A 20,783-nucleotide genomic window follows, 5' to 3' on the forward strand; every position below is an offset into this window, starting at 1 on the left:
AAGTAATAAAGGCAGATAAAAATCACATGGGCTAACAAATGAAATTCATTCAGCAGTTTTTGAGGTGAACTGACATGCCCAAATGTAAGAGCCATGGGTCATCATTTCAACTCAGTGAATAAACTGAAAGGTGAGGAGTGGCAAGTTCCCAGATGGCGTTAGTTTGCTTTGGCTCTGAAACACAAATCCTGTACTCTTAAAGAGAAAATGATATTTCAGCATTTATGTTCACATGGAAAAAAAAAAGAATTGTAAATCTTTGAAGAGGAAGTTGATTTTCACCAAGCTTTTAGCCTCAGTTTCAAAGGGCAAAAATAAATCCATTTCTGTTTAGATAACACTTATTAATATTTCAATTTCCAGCAAATCACAACAAATCTATGTTTTTTAAAGTTTCTCTTAAGTTTTTCTCCTTAAAATAATTATTTAATAAAATAGCTGTTTCTTAAGCAAGTTACTGAAATATAGTAACCATAGCACATAAATTTTTGTACTCAATCTCTTTTGAGCTGCCAAGTTCAATTTTATAAATTATCCAAGTTTTCTAAAGTGTACACTGGAAGATATTTCCTAAAAAAGTTTGAAGTGTATATATATTATTATTAAAGTTTATCAATAAGTGTCTTGTTCTGTAATGTATCAAGATGATATAATTCTTCATAAAGAAGTACACAGGTTCATAAAATAATTTCACAGACTTATATATAAGAATATACTTAATTAGATACATATTTTAATTTAGAAGTCTACTTTTTAATAAAAGGTAAATAACTTTTTTCACTGCACTTTACATTCTAATTTTGTATGTACATATATTTTAAAGATTTAGATAGTTTTAATTAATTCATATTTTCCTTTTTGTTGGTTTAAGTAGGCCATTATGATATCAAATAAAAAAGACTCTTGTATTTATAAAATATGTACAAATGTACTGAACTAAAGAGATACAGTTGAATGATTAATTATCTCATATGACAGTCAAAAACTTATAATCTTTAATGTCATAACTGTACTAATATTTTCTACTGAACTGTCATAGAAAAATGCAACACATAATCAATAAACATGCCCAGAAAAGGCACTGAAAGTCAAAAGAATCTTTCATTACTTAAAGCTAAGGGTCTTGTGATGAGGATTGATAATTTTAAGATGATATTCATCCATCCTTCTTTGAGCATCCGTAGTTTCGATTCACTAAGGTAATTAACAAGTACTGTATCAAAGCACTTCCTTATGGAGGGGGCCAATGTTGGTATCTGCTTTCTGTCCAAGACAATGAATGAGGTTGATGCCAAAAACAAACAAAAACAAACAAACAAAAAACTACACAGAATTATCAAGGCAAGGTTTTGGCTACTCATACTTCAACACTTATTTCCTTTCTGTGCTTAAATGTATGCTACAGTAGAGGCCAACCATTTTCTACCTTTATTGCACAAACTAGGTCAGAGAAAAGCTAAAACGAGTATAAGAAATTTCATACACTCCAAGTTTATTATATAACTATTGCACAAACAAGGTCAGAGAAAAGCTAATATAAGAAATTTCATACACTCCAAGTTTATTATATAACCAAAACTGTGCTTGATATTTTCCTCACAGCAAACCAGTGAAAATAGCACATTTTTATAAAGAACAGAGGATTTAAATAAGTTGCAGAATCTTACCACATAGATGGACAAGAAATCAGGATTGTAAATTTGAAAGTTATCCTGGCCCTTTTCCTCCCAACTCCACCCTCCCAACATACACACATACAAATCATTAGCTAATAGTTTATCCAGATAAATCTATCTCTCTTAAATGTAAATATTCTTATTTAAAAGTTAAACAATTCATACACTGTTACAAGAAATATTTACAAAACTGCCATAAATAAGGAAAAAATGGCTAGAATAAAATTCACTAGAAAGAAAGGTTGTCACAAAGCATTTAGACTATTAATCAACATTATAGCATGCACTATCACCAACATATAAAACTAACTGAACGTAGCATAACATAACGTATTGTAATGCAAGACCAAAAATTTAAACATTAAGAATGGTTGTGTAGGCTGCAGTAGGTGACAAACATACAACAGGAGAAAGAAACACAGGAAACTGGTAGAAGAAAGGAAACAGTGAAACAATTTCAGAAATAAAACCTTAAATTGAAGAAACAGAAAGGAGACTAGATCCTAACGAAACCATATATGCATATATATATGAAATAGACAAAGTGATGAATATTAAGGACAGGAAGAGATGATTCATTGTACATATAATTGAAATTCCTGAAGAAGAAAATAAAACTATGAAACAAAACAAAAAAATGTAATATGTAATTGAAGAAAATGTTCTGGAATAGAAAAACCATGACCTCTTCATATATTGAAAGATCACATTGTGTACCAAGGAAACCTTATTCATAGCAATAAGACATTTCTTCATAAAGTTATTGAACTTCAAATTTAAAAAGCCGAGCAAAAAGATTGTCACAAATGAAAAAGAAGATACAGACTTTCAGCACAACAACATTCCACATAAACCTTATTCACAGTTCCTCAAACTTTCCTTCAGTATAATGATTAAAGACAAATGTTCTTGAACCTGAACAATCAATATATTTTAAGTGAAAAAAAATGAAGTATAGAATAAATAGGGGACAGATAAAATATGTATCTGTATTTTTATTTTCTTGTGTTTAAAAAAAACACTGGAAACATACACAAAAAGCCAAAAAAAAGAAAGAAAACGGAGGGCTAATCATGAGAGTAGCGGACAAGGACAGATATGGAATAGAAAAATCCAAATGGAACACTTTTGATTCATATGATTTTTGAGCCATATTGAAAATTTTAATCTAAAATTTAAGATTAAGAGAGATTACCATAAGAATTTTCTAATATATATATATATTACTATGAATTTAAGAACTTTGAAAGATAAGTACACAGACATTTCAATTTATGCACAATTTTTTTTAAAAAAAATGCATTCTGTGCACAAGAAACTATAGAAAAGATGAGTCTAAACAAGTTCAGCAATTCTTTATGTCCAGGTTTGTCAGAGAAAACTGTATGCTAGGTAAGCAATAAGTAGTTTATATTTAACAGCATTTGCCAAATGTATGCAAATTTACTAAAAGCACCTATCAATATGTTAAGGAGCAAAGCTTGAGAAACTCTACCTGTATATTAAAATGTTATGCTAATAAAATGTTCAACCAGGCAGTAACTTTGAAATGATAAAATTTTTGTGGTTATTTACTTAAATTGAAGGTTAAATATTGTGGTATTCCTTTAACATAACCTCATAGAACTTTATAATCTGTCCAACAAAAACGGGCTCATTCTTAAAGTTCTGGTTTAGGAATAAGTTGTTTTTCACATTGTGTCTGGATTCCCGCCCCCCTTGACAACCTGTTCTTACTTCCTAGAAACAAGGTCCAGAGTTCCTGAGAAGGTAGGATTCATTTCTTGTTAAGGCAGCCATTTTCAACCCATGTGCCATAAGAATTTTTAAAATGCAATACCTGACTATTCAGTCAGGGCCACTGACCTCTTTTCTCTTAGACTCTCAAATACAAAAATGACAACAGCCAATACAACAATAACCCTCCAATGCGAATGAATCAAAATCATACCCATTTAGTCAGATCAGAATTTTGGAAATTAGTTTACATGTGCCATGAGGTAAAGAAGCTTGAAAATCACTGGGTTAAAATAAGCAGGAAAAGATTATTAGCAAAAATGTAAATCAGATCTTGAAGTAATATAATGAATACAAGTTTTGAAAATATCATCCCCAGCAAAACTATGGGGACTCTGAGAAGCACAGCTCTGACTTAACTAAGGAATACAGTCACACAATGGGTTCCTTTCTGGAATCTCTATTAAGAATTCTGTTATCGATTTTTCTTTCGTTGAGTCAGTGCCACACTGTCTCATTTATTAGAGCTTCATATTAAGTTCTGACATTAGCTGTGGCAAGACCTCACCTCCTGCCCCTTTTTAAAAGTCTCCTAGCTGCTCTTGGATATTGACTCTACAACATAAATATTATCAAATTCCATGGCTTTTTTTCCCAATTATTCAGCTGAGTAACTTTTAACCAAAATTTTTCTGGGACTTATAGACTGTTTTTAAGGGCCTGCCTTTAGTAATAATCAATTATGTAATGTATTATGGCATGGTGAAAAGAGTCGTGGACCTTCCCAGCCTTTGCATTTTTTACTCTGGTGAAATTTGCATTTTTTACTCTGGTGAAATTGGGTGAAGAGTCTTTTAAACCCTCTGAACCTCTGATTTTTTATTTTTACATTTATGCTAAATGTAGCATTTATATACCTAAATAGAAACTTTGGTTATTTTTTTTATTTATCTAATATGTGAAAAGCATTGTGGAAAGATAATACAAAAACATAATGAAAGCACTTCTATATTTCAGAAGCATGTAATTCAGTAAAGAACCAAAGCATAAATAAGAATACACTTAAATTTTAATATAGAGACTAAATGACCACAAAAATTTATATAATTTCAGAAGATATGACAATTACCTCCCATGTGAGTAATGTAAAGAATGAGTATTATAATCTCAAATCAGTATTTATAATTACAGTAGTTATGGATAAATCCTTATTCATTTATAGGTAAATGTCCTTTGCATCTAAATCCATAGGAAACTGACTTTCCAATCTCAGGCAGTAATTCACCACCAAAGAAAAGTATACAATTTTGTTGTCAGAAAGCCCTAATTAATTGGCCAGCCCAGTGACATCCATCATTTAGTCTACTTTCAGGATTGCTGCTCTGAGTGTAATTGTACGGACATATCCAATTTTGAAGTTAAATAAATGATCATGGAATAAACTGACATTGTTCCCAGAATTATTTGAATTTGATGCTTACACTGATTAAATTAATGATTCCTTTGGCACAATCAACAAAATTATTATTCTTGAATTCCAATCTGTTCAAAATAGCTAGTTTTAGTTGCAAAGGTTCTACCACTTTTGTTTTTTCAAAAGATTAACAGTCAATTAGATGCTGATGCTGACTAACCAGTATAAAATGTGGATTGTAGGTTTTAACTTATACCTTATCTAACCGGAGAGCCTGCTGTGTTGTCCTAGGCACTCTGGCCAAGGGAGGTGTCAAATATTTGTCTGTCACCTAATGCTGGGCTCAAAAGTTACTAAGTACTTCTTGGATTTCTGAGCAAGGTTACTTAGAGAGGGCCTATTATGGATTGTTAATTCTCTAAGAAAACATTATAAAGTAGCTTTTAATTGGCCTCATGCAATGGTAAAGAGATTAACCAGAAGGGGGTCTATTTAGACAGAAAAGAATTAAATTAAACCTGGAAACATCCTGCAACAATTTGTGTAAGATTCTAATTATATGTTTTAAATAGACACAGAATAAGAACACCATATCCTTTTTTTTTTTGTCTCTTCAGGATTCTATTTAGTAAATATAATTTGATGACCATGAAACTTTAAGCCTTGGATTACATCATAGCTTTAAATAAACTAACATTCATTCATTCATTATTCTTCTTAACAAAGATTTAAGTTTTAGCTCCATGCCAAGCCCTAGAAATATAAAGTTGTATAAGACAAGATTGTTCCCCTTACAAATATCAGTCAAGTAGAAAAACATACAAATAATATAAGTAGAATATATGGTAGGTTTTTTAAAGGCTGTGGAATCACTCAAGTGGCAGAGCAAAGCACAAATTAAAGTGGGATGACAAAGGTGGGAGAACATTGGATAGTACAAGGTAAAGATTATGAAATCCCAGAAGAAGGCAGTAGCAATGAATCAGAAGATACCACCTGAAAGTAATAATGATAGTGATAATAATGGCAATAAGAGCTAGTGTTGAGTTCTCACTCTTTGCCAAATGACATTCTAGGAAGTTTTCACATAATACATTTAGTGGTCAGAACAACCCCAAGGCCTTCATTCAATTATTCCCATTTTACAGATGAGAAAACCAAGGTACTGAGCAGTCAAGCATCTCCCCCAAGGTCACTCCAATTATAAGTGAAGGACCTATTGAGCTGGAACTCAAACTCAAAGAAGGATTCCAGAGTCTTTCATAACTAGGAAATCATGAAAAATAAAGAATAAGACAGGTCCAGATTTCTCTGAAATGATTGCATGGGCAGCATGCTACTATTAAAAATAAATATTAGAGTGGAAAGATCATTGGAAGTGGGAGAGAGAATTAAATTTACTTCTGCTTATGTTGAATTTGAGGGCCTTGTAAGAGATCTAAGTAGAGTAAGTTGCTGTTAAAAACAGAAATGTGGACCTGGGAGTTAAAAATTAGAGATAAGTATTTGGAGGGCATTCTACTGAAGTCATTAACTCACCCACGAATGAGTAGAATCAGGAAAGATCCCAGAATGGAGCTATGGAGTAGAACATTATTGAATGTGTAGGCAAAGAAAGGTGAGCCAGCAAAGTATTCTGAATCTAAATGTCCAAAGAAGAAAAGAGATTTCAAATGGTCGGGGGAGGGGATTCAAGGTAGTATCAATATTAAGCATAGGTTAAGTAAAATAAGGAATGAAAAGTAATGATTCAATATGGTATTTAACAAGTCTTGATAAGAGCAATTTCAAGGAAAAGATAAGGAGAAAATTCAGATTTTAGTTGGTTAGTCATCCTAAGTATATGAATAAATAACTGAATGCTTAAAATGGTACAAGTGACAGGCTTTACATGATGATGAAGAGGTAAAAAAAATGAATACACCAAGTTAAATGATTTTCTCAGTGTTCTACTTCAAGTACACAATCCTTCTCATGGATTTCTATGCTCATCTTTGTTACTTCTGTCAGGACTTTGTACCTGTTCTGAATCAAAATGTGTTTTGTAACTAAGGCTCTATATAGAATTATAAATTTAAAAAAAAGCAGTTAAACAATCAGAAGAGGTGATGCTATAAAAAAAAAGCAAGAACAACAAAATGTTAAACTCATGAAAAAATACTACTAGGACAAGCTAGTAAGACAATCATTTAAAAACACTGAATTCATTCAAACCAGATCATTTGTTTCTATTTAGGCTCTAAGCCACAAGAAATCACTGAATGAAGAGATAAGGAAACCAAGGTCTTTGGAGCTAAAATAATCTGCCAAAAATCAGATAGCTAGTAGTGGTGGAATACAAACCAGAACATGTTTCCTGATTACAATCTTGATGTTCTTTTGGCTACCCTACACTGTGTCCTTACAGACTTTGTTGTCTAACTTAAACTCCCACCTGAAAACTTTTATACGTATACTTAAACTAGAGGCCCAGTGCACGACCTGGAGCCCTTGGGGGATGTCCGACTGATGGCTTAGTCCCACTCCCTGTTAGTGCTGCCACGGAGGTGTGCTGCTGCACTCACCAGCCATCAGGCTGGCTTGTGGCTGAACGGTGCTCCCCTTGTGGGAGCGAACTGACCACCAGGAAGCAGCTCCTGCATTGAGCACCTGCCCCCTGGTGATCAGTGCATGTCATAGTGACTGGTTATTCCACCATTTGGTCAATTTGCATATTACCCTTTTATTATATAGGATGAGTCAACTAACTATATTAAGTACTCACACATAGATTAATGAATAAGTTGACATGTTGACTGTGTACATGACTGAATATATTACTGAACAATTGTAACTCTTTGATTATTATTCTTGCGTCTGGTAGGTAAATGAAACTTTTAATTAAGAAAAAGATTAGCTTTCAAAGGGGATGTCTATTTCCAAGAATTGTGCAAAAAGACAAATCATCATTACCAATTACCATTCGTTTTTGGCTTCTTGGCATAGTATCTTCTATAAAGAGCTGAAGCAAGCCTGCAAAAGAATGATGCTCATGAGGAGGGGGAGTCTTCTTCCTCGCCAGTGGAAACATGTCTATGTACTACTATAGGCCTTAATACACCATGCACAGTCCAAGCACTTTTTAAAGTCTCTAAAAAAAGAGGGTGCCACAAACTTAGTAAAATTAGTATTTTATTATAACATTTGCATCCAAAGGAAGAAAACCAGGGAAAAGTATCCAAAACCAAAAACCTTTAGGTTCTTGAAAATGTGCTATTACAGGGTGGGGAAAAAGTAGGTTTATAGTTGTGAGTAAACAAAATACAGTTTATTCTTGTATTATTATTTGTTATTAATTGTATTATTTTCCATACTAGCAACTATAAGCCTATTTTTGTCCCACCTTTTATATAATAAAGCTTATAACAGAAAATCACTACGTTCGTTATTCGAAAAAAATCAGCAGATATTTTTGTTCTGTGCATTTGTCTGTATGTATATTCTATTTCAACTAAATGCTTCCTTTTTTAAAACAGGAATAAGAAGGAACCCTTATAATTGCTATGACCAAAATCTGTATTTTAAGCCTTCTCATAAACCATGAAATAAACCATGAACTAAAATTGTTTTTCATTCCTTAAATACGAGAAAACTTTTAAATAAAAATAAATAAATAACTGGGTAGGCATACTTTTGTTTTATTATTGAAACAAAAGTGTTTTAAATAATTTTTATATGTTTTTATTAATTTTAGAGAGAGAGAAAGGGAGAGGAAGAGAGAGAGAAAAATATTCATGAGAGAGAAACATAGATCAGCTGCTTTCTGCACTCCCCCTACTGGGGATCTAGCCTGCAACCCTGGCATGTGCCCTGACCAGGAATCAAACCAATAACCTCTTGGTTCATGGGTTGATGCTCAACCACTGAGCCACACCGGTTGGGCCAGAAGTACTTTATTTAGGTTTTAAAATAATGGAACTTTTTTTGTTGAGAATATGGTCACTATTGCTCCTATAAAACCTCTTAGATTGACAATGAGCTTAGAGCATGTAGACACAAATCACTTCTGAGGATTAAGTTGAGCAGTTAGTAAAATTAATTGTCAGGAGTGAGAGGAATCTGAAATCTAAGGAAACCTGCATTAAGATCAATTATAAAAATGCCCACATAGGTAAAACTTACAAAGGTCAGGGCTTGGGCTTATCATAAACAAGAATCTATATTGGAATTTGGGAGTTAGAATTTCTCAGTGAACCCATAATTTCAAACTGTCAAATGGGAAATTTTTACTACAAAATAAGTTCTTTTAGAGAAGAGACTATGAATTACAATGTCTTTTTATATTATTACTTTCACCTCTTTCTATGCAGCAAGCACTCAAGAGTGTTTGTTGACAAAATAATTAATGAAGTCTCTCCTTGGCAAAAACTTGGCCTAGAAATGTTTTGTTTCTCCCTTTAGAAATTCTAATGAGATGCATTCCTAATATACTCATTTAAATAATAAGGAGGACCACAAGTTACTAGAGAAATAAAGGTCAGCTTCACTTCATCTTACCCAACTGAGTTTAGGGACAATATTCCAACATGTCTCTTTTTATCCACTTTGTTTTCACTGCTTTATCTTTCAAGATAAAAGGAATGAGGAGAGTTCAACGGAGAGAAATGAAAACTGTCAGTGTGGAGAGGCATATGTGTGTGATATATGTAAACAACCAAGCCAATCCAATCAGAATTAGAGACCTGGGTACCTAGCAGTAGCGTTCCCTAGAATAAGGTCCTACACTTTTCCAGATATTTCTCTAGAGACTTCAGAGTTCCATCCCCACCCCCACCCTCTTATAGGCTTTACTTTTATTCCCAAAATGTCCACTTCCCTATTTCAGTGACCTAAGATATCATAATGCCTATGCACTTCCGCTTATCACCCCCCCTTCAGAGAATAACCAGTATTTTCCACTGGGATATAGTATAGCCTTTTAAATAGAAAAGATGTTTACTTTTCAAATATGTTGTAAATATATCTCCATGTGAAACAAATCATATAAAATAAATGATCAGCTAAAAATTCTTCTCTGGGCTGAAGTGCAAAAGATCTAGTTTTCTTTAACCTAAAAATATGTAGTAGTTGAATTCCACAGAGAGATTTGGCAGTGTTGTGATATGTTTCTAACCAGGGCCTAATTTCTTGCCATTACCAGTGGTTTATGGTCAAAGAATTATAGTCAGCACATTGTAAAAGACATTCGGAGAGTGGCTTACTTAGTGCCAAACTGGAATTGAAAGTTCATTCCTAGTAGCCTATCTACACACATCCCCCAAGGCATCCTAGATCTAATACTGTGATAAACACAAACAAAGGAGCAACCAGAGTAGAAAATCAATCTATATTGGTGGTTTGTTTTCAAGCTGGCTCTGACCTTCACTTGAGTGAAAAGACCAACATGCAATCAGGGTGAGTGTTGCCCAAAGAAGGAAGTAAATTTTAAGATTTCTTACATTGCAATGCACTAAAGAATGTAACATTTGCAAACCACTTTTAAAGCCTATAATTTCTGTTAGAATGATTCAGGGTGATGAGCTTTTCAGACAACTGGGACTTAACATTACACCAGAATTCAGCTTTTCCTTCTAGTTTCTCAAGGCCTCCGAAGGCTAGCCTGCTTGCTACACTGTGGTTGGAGGTTAACTGTTCATTGCTTTCTTTTTAAAGAACTTATGGCACAGGAGCCTATTAGGAGCCAGGCACTGTGTTAGACTACAGGAATGCAAAAAATAATAAATCGTGGTTTTTGACCCTCAGACATTTATTGCCAGTTTAGAAGAGAATTGATAAAAAGATCCTTCAAGTGTGATAAGTGTGGTAATACAAAGAAAACCAGGGTGCTATGAGAAGTAAGAAATAAAAGGATACAAAACCCGACCACCATAGACTCAGAGAAGGATTCCTGGGGGGGAAAAAATGAGTCTTGAAGAATAAGGCAGAATCTCACACAGTAAATATTCAATAACTAGTACCTACTATTGTTACTATTACTGTTACTACCATTCATATGTATAAAAGATAGTTATACATTTCTAGTTCTAACTGGTAGTTCATTGCACATGAAAGATGAATACTTACTGGGCACACATTATTATTATTATTATTTTTAGAAATTAGTTAATGGAAAGTGCAGAGCAGCAGGTCAGATAAACTTTATCATGACCACCAGTGGTCTCATGCAGCTGCCAGTATCGCAGTGAAGCATTCTTTTATATGTGATCTGTAGCAATAATCCTAAAAAACTAACTGAATTATGATCATCATGTTGCAAAGAAGTAATGCCTTTGGCTGGATCACTCTAGAGTTAACCTTGTCCCTGGCATATGGACTTCCTACTTCCAGTTTGGATCCCATTATATAAAAGTGTGACAATCACAGATGAGAAAGGAAGCTAGAGTCATAATTCAGAGTGTTAGACCAGGGGTCAGCAAACTATGGCTCATGGGCCAAATCCAACCAGTTGCCTATTTTTGTAAATAAAGTTTTATTGAAACAGACACACCCATTGTGGGCTGCTTTCACACTAGAAAGGCAGAGCTGAGTAGTTATGACCCCCAAAGCCTTCACTATCTGACTCCTTAAAGACAAAGTTTTCTGAACCCTGTATTAGACTATTAAAGCAATTCATAGGTTACACATTGCAATCATTGCTTCCCCACGCCCAAAGAGGGAAATCATCACTAATAGTTTCATCTCTAAGTATCCAAGTGTAAGGAGCTAATTTCAAATAATTATTCATTTGAGTCATTTTACATTCTCACTGCATTGAGTTGTTTAGATGTTATAATAATTCTTTACCTGTTCTTATATATTTGCTTATCAATTGATTATTCATAAGCTACCTGCAAGAAAGTACAATATAATTTTAAAGCCTATTCTTTATAAAAATGTTATAACCTTTTTTTGCCCAATCCAATTTAATTTTGCCTTAAATATGACTCTTATTGACACCTTAGGGAAGACTGCTTAGAAAAATGCTTGTAACTAATTCTACCTCATATGAATCCCGACCAATTAAGTATAAATGAAAAAGAAATTACTGGTAATTTACAGTCCTGGTCTAGAGTTTTTATAGATTAGCAGATCTAAGTTGATGAGTACTAACTGCCTACGTATCTTCAGCCAGATGGGAGGGAGTGTAGAGGTTGAGGGAGTGGACTCTGTGTGTAAAATTTGAAGATCCTTTTGATCATCCCAATAAATCTGGTACCCATCTGACACAATACGTAGTTATTAGAATGTTATAGACTATATTCCCTGTGTTGTACTTTACATCCCCATGACTATTCTGTACCAACAAGATTTATTGAGGTGACCACTTAGTAAGATATATAATGTCTAACCACTGAGGTGTAACACCTGAAACTAATATAATATTATATGTTAAGTGTAATTGAAAAATAAAAAAAAGTTATTTAAAAGAAGATTCTTTTGATTGTGGAGCACAGCACAATGACACTGGGATAGATGAAAGGCAGAACTCTGTTACTCACGGAACCACAGTATAGGTGGGGCCACACAGAGGGCACCAGCAAGTGGGAACTGCAGTGAGGCAGCATATGTATGGAAAGTGGGGTGGGTTATGTTTTCCTGGCCTCCTGTGGGTTGGCTAATTTGAATAATTGTACCCACTCCAGAAGGCTCTGGCCCTAATTGCCTGATACTTGGTCCTGGAATGATCAGGGCTGGTACATAGCAACCAAGAGTATGAGAGCCCAAAAAGTAAAGTGTTGGGAATGGATGTAATTAGCTGCTTCAGAATGACAACTAACCGGCCTCTAGTCAGGACTTTAAACCTGGGTCAAGACAACTTTTAAAACACATTACACTCTGGAGTCCAAGTGCTTGGATTCAAATCTGGCTACAATACTTGCTAATGATTTAACGTTGGGCAAGTATGTCAACCACTTTAAAGCTCAGTTCCAAGATCTTTAAAAGAAAAAGAAAAAGAATACTTATCTTTCAGGGGCTGCTGCATGATGAAATGAGAGGTCCATATCAAGTGTTGGGCACAGCACGCATTATTATTGGGGCCAACCTGTGCTTGATACACATTCCTATGGTCTTTTATCCCAGAAAATACTATTACACAAAATGGGCTACCATACATATTTCTTAATTATTCTTTTTACTTATGCCTCTTTAAATATAGAAAATCAAATATACACTCTCTGCAATATCTAAACTAATTTTTCTTTTAACAGCTTGTCTGTTAAAAATATTTTAATGATCATGTTCTGTTCATCACTAAATTGGTTGTACAGTAAATATAAATCAGTAGATTATAATTTTGAAAATTACAAATAAAATTGCTTTTTATTGATCTTTTGAAAAGAAAAGAGCATCATATAATTTTAGTTTTCAATAGCCACAGTAACCTAGAGCTTAACAATGGCTTATGCCATCTTTTTAAACTTAAAATAAAGATCTATTGATTTGTTCACTTGCTTTTTACTATAATAAAATAAAGACTCTAACTGCAAATAGGCTTCATCTGAAGATTCTGAATAAGACTTTTAGCTAAACACATGCAGATATGATCAATTTTTTCTGTACTTTCTAAATTCGTAATGTTTTTAGTTGCCATACTAACACATAATTTATATTTATTTATAGAACATTAAATATTTTGAGAGAAATAAAACCTAGAGTTATAAGTGTTATGGGAAATTGGAAAAAATATGGAATGATATGGAATTTTTGTATCTGTTATTCCCTTGTTAACATAAATAACTAAAGTTATTAATTAAATAATTAAGTGAGATGTTTATGTTGATATATAGTTTTCGATCTAAGATCATTCAATGTATAATTTAATATATGTAATAGAATATTAGATGTGTGCAGTATAATCCTATATAATAAAGATATAATATGCAAATTAACCCTCATGCCCTCACAAGATGGCTGCCTACAACCAGGCCGGCAGGAGGGTTAGTGAGGGATGACCAAACGACTGAACAGCAGGCTGCATGGGGTGACTAGGCTGGCAAGGGGGCCGTGAGGGGTGACCAGGCTGGCAGAGAGGGGGCAGTGAGGGGTGTGACCGGGCAGGCAGGCAGGTGAGCGATTAGGAGCCAGCGGTCCAGGATTGTGAGAGGGCAGTTGGACATCCCCCAAGGGGTCCCGGATTGGAGGGTGCAGGCTGAGCTGAGGGGACCCCCCCCATGCACAAATTTTCTGCACTGAGCCTCTATGTATATAAAACACATAAACAAATCATGCAACACAAAAGCAGAGTATAGAATCACCCCAAACTGAACACAGCAATGGATATTACTGTTGATAAACCTATAGCCCTGGAAGTCAGCATATAGTTAGAGATTTGAGGCATTATATCATTCAGAGAGGGATGAGCTGACATTGATTCTACAGGACCAGGGAAACATAAATCTGCCTTTAGTAATAATTTGCCTAAAAGTCAGGGTCTAGTCAACCATCCCAATTCCTTATCTCTTTTAGACCAGATCCTGGGTATTTTTAGAAATGGATCTGATTAAGTGTCCAAGAAAATTCATGAAAGTTTTTATTTTCTCTTACAATTTCATCAGAAAATAAACACTCATAGAAAGAAGATTTACAGAAGAAGATTTCATTTGAAGCATCCTGCTAGCAAGGAAAAAAAACTAAACTCAGCTCCACCCTGAATATTTGGACAAACTTTCCTTAGAGTCTGGCCAAAATCAACATTGTGTTCCTGGATTGCTGAACTTGTTTCACAAACCCTGAATTGACATTGCATCTGGGTTGGCTGCTAATCTAACTCATTACTCATTCTCAGAAAAGGATGACTTTTGATTTTGACATAACCTTTATTTTGATTTGAAAACTACAAACAAGTGGTGTGATGAAATTAGATTTTTTTTTGCCATAGTTACTTTCATTACACAAGAACTATTATTAGTGTATTATATAAATGATATTGGGCTGACAATAATAATCACAACATATAGAAGAATATCTGTTTCCTGTAAGCAACAAGCAATCGTCAGACGAAGCCATCTTGTGTTTACCAGGAGACTCAGTTTTCATCCTCAAGTCATCATTTATATTTTCCCAGGTCAATTTTTGCAATTGTGTTCATTGTTTATGCTCATTTCACAACACAACAGTGTCCTTTTAACCTTTGTGTTGCTCCAGAAAAACTATGCCTGTAACATATCAAAATGAAAGGTCCAAATCAGAAAATGATCCAAGACATGTGATATGTTGGGATGGTTGGTCAACTGTAAACCAAAAGGTTTGGAGAAAGTATAAAGCCATTATTTATTTATGGATTGTGCTCTGAACTTTATATATCTCTAATAGGTTGCTTTTGAGAATAAGCATTTATTTCCTCATCAAGGAAGAAAGAAAAAGAGAGGAAGTTAGAGAAAAAAGAAAAGAAGGAAGGAAGGAAGGAAGGAAGGAAGAAAGGAAGGAAGGAAGGAAGGGAGGGAGGGAGGGAGGGAGGGAGGAAGGAAACTTTCAAGTATGTTTTCTTTGGAACTCTTTTCTGTCTGCCTGACTTTTTACTAATTCTTTGATTTTATTTATGCTTCAAACAGCCTTAGATGGCCTCTTTTGATCAGTGAGTTAAATTGAATACTTTTACCTTACCCTATAGGGGAAAAATGAAGCTTCATAAGTCATTTGCAAAGTGCTATGTAAATTGCATATTTGGCTCATTGACCCATTGTTTACTTGTGAGAATTTCACTCTAAATATGCTGTGTTTGGCAAACAGAATGCTGAAATTCTTGTACTTTATTGTTGGTTATAAACTATGTGAAGTGACCATGTCTTTTTTATCAGCAAAACCTTGCCACTATATCAGGGCGAACTCCTGGCGGTCCTCTTTAAGGAATGCTTAGAAACTGAATTGATAATAGCATCACATGCAGCATATCATATAGATGTTTGGTTTTAATGTTGTTAGTACACTGGGCACATCTTAAATATTAATGGGTCAGTTATTTGAAGTTTGAAACTTTCAGCAGAAAGTAAAGAGGGTTAATTGATTTATACTAACACAGATAAAGGGGCTTTTGTATTGCTGAGAATTGGTTAAAGCAAATTTGTCTAAGCATGATTCTAACCAGGAAAGACATTAAACACTAAATGTCTGTTCAGGGTAAGATTCCAAATGTAACTTGAGATGAATGCTTCATATTTCAACATCATAGAGGATTCATAATTAAAAGGAGCACTGGATTAAGAGTCCGGAATAAAATTCCACTCTATAATTTAATTAATCATGTCATTTTTTAGAAGGTTATTTTAAATACTTTCAGCCTCAGTTTTTTTCAACAGGAGAGTGGGGGAAATGTTATTTAATCTGTTTAGTTAACACTTATCTAATTTAGCTAAGTGAGATAATGACTAAGAACATACTTTGAAAATTATTTACACATATGATCATATAAAAAAAATGAACTCATTAAAATGAGCTCTTAGAGAACATATAGCTATAACCCACTGCAAGCAAAAAAAAAGTCAAGCTGTTCTGGACATGAGTAGGGCACAAAGGTCACTGAAATATTTCGATGGATGTCTAAGAAGGTAAGAGGAGTCAGGGGCATATAAATCATCCCTACCTACACCGTCACTGTTTCTTCTCATGTTGACTTCGAGTTGGAAAGGTTGCCCCATCTCCGAGCTAAGCTTAGCTCTCAGACATAAGACAGATGAAGCAGGTTATCAGCAACCAGTGTGGGGAGGCCAGCTTATAACTTTCCAGTTTACAACAGGATCTTTTCAAAATTCCACTATAAAACTAGACACATGTACTTTGTATAACTGCTTTTTAAAAATATACCTTCTATTTTGAAGCATATATCTGGAGTGGGGAAGTGCAGATAAAAAGTACCGTTTTGTTTTACACTATGCCTCTTTGTACCCCACTTGGTGCAAAGAACAGAATAGATGCCCAAACCAAGCCTATAAAAATCAGGACTTTGGGCCAGAAGCGAAGCAGTCTCTTACAAATAGTAATCACAAATCTTTTCTGAGGTGACCTGGGTTATAAAGAAAATGGAAACCCTTCTGAAAAGCCCATAAGAAATAAAGTGTTATCTTTCCAGCTGAGGTTAGAGTTGTTAGTGACCTTAGAGCTGGCAGCAATGGAAAAACCATGTTGAGCTTTAATACGTTACTCACGAGGAATAAATGCACATGTGATTCCGATGACCTCATATGAGATAGAAAGGTGTTACATTGGAATAAAAGACCAGAACCTTTACTTGAAACCTTTTTCATGCAGAGTGCTCAAGATATTGCCTACACAATATAAATTATACAGGGTTTTCCAAACTTTTAACTGGCTGCTTTTAACTAAAGCTAAAGCCAGCAAAGCTATAGGATTTTGCTGTTTTGACCTCCGATAGCAAAAAAACAAGGCATGAATTTTGAGTAATGGGGGAAGGGAGCAGGAAGTATTTTCCACTGAGATTATCCTCAAGGGATATTATATAGTAAATAGCAACACCTGTTTATTTAAGCTGAGTCTGTAAATAAAAAGTCCCTCTGGGACAAAATAAGTAGATAATGAAGTATTTGAAAAATTTAAAGCAGAGCTGTAACAGCATCATTAAATGCAAAGAAAATTAGGCAGACTGGAACAACAATAAGCCGAGATAGGCTTGTCTGGCCTAGATATAAACAGTAGCAAAAGTCTGGAAGCATTTCTCCTTCCTTTGATTAATTCTTACCTATCAGAACATTTTTTAAATGACCCTTCTAACGTCACTGTTTTTAGTGAAAAGATAGAATTCTGAAATTCATATTCCAGCTTCAGGAAAATGTTTTCCAAAAAATCTAGGCATTTAAAAGAATTTAAAAATAGTTTTGAAAGATGATACATATATTTTGTGTATATATTTGATATATATATTCATAGATAATAGATTAAGAATGTTATATATATGCATATGTGTAAATACACAAAAATTTACACACACACAAGTTTTTGCCAAATATTTTTGAAAAGCCATCATGTACAGTTCCTCAAGAGCAGTTGATTAATTGACACAGTCATTCCAGCAAACTCAATTAGCTGTTCATGGACACATCACAAATGTTTGAATTTTCCTAACTTGGTCCTTGTGTTGGAAATGCTCAATATAATAGTCAAGATATAGCTCCCTTAACCATTGTTTTAATCAAAGTAGTAATATAAGAAAAAGGATATTCAACCACACATATAGCCTTTTGAAGAATATAGCTGTTTTTAAAAAGTCAGTTGAATCATCTTAATGCCTATGGAAAATAGTACTAGCATAATTTCAAGAGATTTCCTTTTTCCCAAGGGTTAACTCCAAGTAAACAGCTTTCAAGTATTTACACTGTTCTCATCGACACTTTTCCCCCCTGTTAACTTAATTTAGTACATGGAAAAACTATAAAACATATACTTTTTCACTATATTTAAAACATCATTTGTTTTACATTATAAAGAAATAATGTACTTACTTTTACATTGCACTGCTACTGTGTTTTTTTTTTTTTTGCTTTTTTTTATTTTATTACTAGTGTCCCGGTGCATGGATTCATGCATGCGTGAATCAACTTAGCCTTTTATAGATATAGAACAAACTTACTCAATTAGACCTGCTTTCTGATTTAGCTAAAGTTTTACCAGCCCAGTGAAGCACCCCAACTTCTCTTTCAGGTAACTGTCAGCAACACAGCAGTAAATATCAACACAAAGCAGATTATTATTATAGATCATGCAGGGAGAACAAAGAGTAAAATATTTAACTGCAGCAGTGTTTGACTATATTCTGCGAAGTGAGAAAACCTGAAGTCATTTTCAGGTTCCACCATTTCTTACTTCTTTTCAGTCAGGTCAAGTTTCTAAACTTCCTAAATCTCTGTTTTCCGGCTAATGAAAGAAAATAGGATTCTACCAAGTAAGTCTCCTATCTACCTACTCCAGGACTTCTGTGAGAATCAAATGAGATGAGGCATGTGACACAAACATTTGGTTAAACTATAAAATGTTTGCCTAGCTATAAAGCAAGTCATGTTTCTGGGCTGCAGAAACTATAAGGAGGCTAGTCACTAGGGAGAGGAAGCCGGGCGCTGCTACGTGATGTCATTACCCAGAGCCCACAGTGACGGTTTCTGGGCTGGACTGGGCTGTGGGCCGCATTTTGTGCCATGGGGTCTTGGCAGCGTTGGTTGTGATTTGGTGGAGTGTCGCTCTGGGGTGGTGGCAGAGTCTGTGTCCCACTTGGGGTAAGCCGAGTGTTGGTTTATCAGCATCAGGTCTGTGGTGCCGTTTATTTTTAAACTAGTGACTGGGGGCATGGATTCATGCACATTGAAAGGAAATTAATTAGAAGGTGGCCAGTGGGGTGGGACTGGGCCATATGGGCCAGACATGCCCTGGAGCCAACCTCTCGTGGTCCCTCCCAGGCAGGTCATAACTGGGGTGGCGCCATGGCTCAAAGGGTGACTGCAGAGTGAGCGGGGATCCCTGTGGCAGGTGGGGTCCCCTGGCCTGGCCTGCAGGGATCAGGCCAAAATCGGGTCTCCAACATCCCTGAGGGGTCCCGGAGTACAAGAGGGCACTCTAAATTTGCTGTTGTACAGGGTGTGGAACGCAAACACAAGTGTGCAGTAAACCAGATTCGGGGCCAACAGTGCCCAGCAACAACATAACCCATGGTAGAAGGGTTATGCTGCCCTGTGAGAAATCGGGCTCTCTCCTCTCTGGTTTCGGGTGCATCACCTGAGAACCACCACTGCCAAGTCACTGCAGCTCGGCAGCTCTTGTGTTGAGTGTCTGCTCCCTGGTAGTCAGTGCACATCATAGCTACCAGTAGGACTGACATTTAGCACATTAGCCTTTTATGTATATAGATGACCAGTCATGGCAGCTCATGCATTGAGTGTCTGCCCCCTGATGGTCAGTGTGCATCATAGCTACTGGCTGGCTGGACGGACACCTAGCCTTTTATATATATACTAGAGGCCCAGTGCACGAAATTCGTGCACTGGAGGTGTGGGGGGGGGCGTCCCTCAGCCCAGCCTGTGCCCTCTCGCAGTCCGGGAGCCCTCAGTCAGACATCCTTAGTGCTGCCACAGAGGCGGGAGAGGCTCCCGCTTGCCAGCCATGAGCCCAGCTTCTGCCTGAGCAGCACTCCCCCTGTGGGAGCAGCTCACTGACCAGGGGACAGCTCCTGCTTTGAGCGTCTGCCCCCTGGTGGTCAGTGTGCATCATAGCAACCGGTTGTTCAGCCGTTTGGTTGATTTGCATATTAGCCTTTTATTATATAGGATAGATTTTTACCAGTTTTAACCAGTGGGGAAAAACACTAGGTAGTGTAACTGGAATATTGTTTTATTCTCAGTTCTCCCACTCTAGCCTTGCAAGCTCTGTTCAGTTGATGTTTCTGAGCTTCAGTTTTCCCCTCTCACCTAAAATCTTGAGGTTATTTTCTCCCCTCATTTGGAAACTTGTACCATTAATTAGGCAGTTTCTCATGCTTATCTTCAGACTATTTCTTTCTATTGGTTTCCTCTCTATGTGCTTTCATAAATATGTTTATGTTTCTTTTGCTAAAATCATACAAACATGCACACAAGCTAGCAAACTTTTCTTGATCTTGTCTCCTCATAGCTACCATCTTGTCTCTCTATATTTTAATAATCTCAAATTATTTCAGGCCCTCAAAAACTCTGTGATCTTCAAAAACATTTTGGCAACACATAGCAATGCTAAGAACTAGATCCAATGATTCAGAATTTTACTATCAGTTAAATACACCAGAAAAATTTTCACACTTGGACAATAGGTGATGTACAAAAATTTTTAGAGCTGTCATGTTAGTAAAGCAAAATTCTGGAAACAAACCAAATATCTAATAGAAGTATAAGGAAATTCTTATATCTCTTACATTGAACAATTATACAATAATGAATTTAATTTACTTCAGCTACAAGAATAAG

Source organism: Myotis brandtii, unplaced genomic scaffold, assembly GCF_000412655.1.
Source record: "Myotis brandtii unplaced genomic scaffold, ASM41265v1 scaffold141, whole genome shotgun sequence".
Taxonomy (NCBI): Eukaryota; Metazoa; Chordata; class Mammalia; order Chiroptera; family Vespertilionidae; genus Myotis; species Myotis brandtii.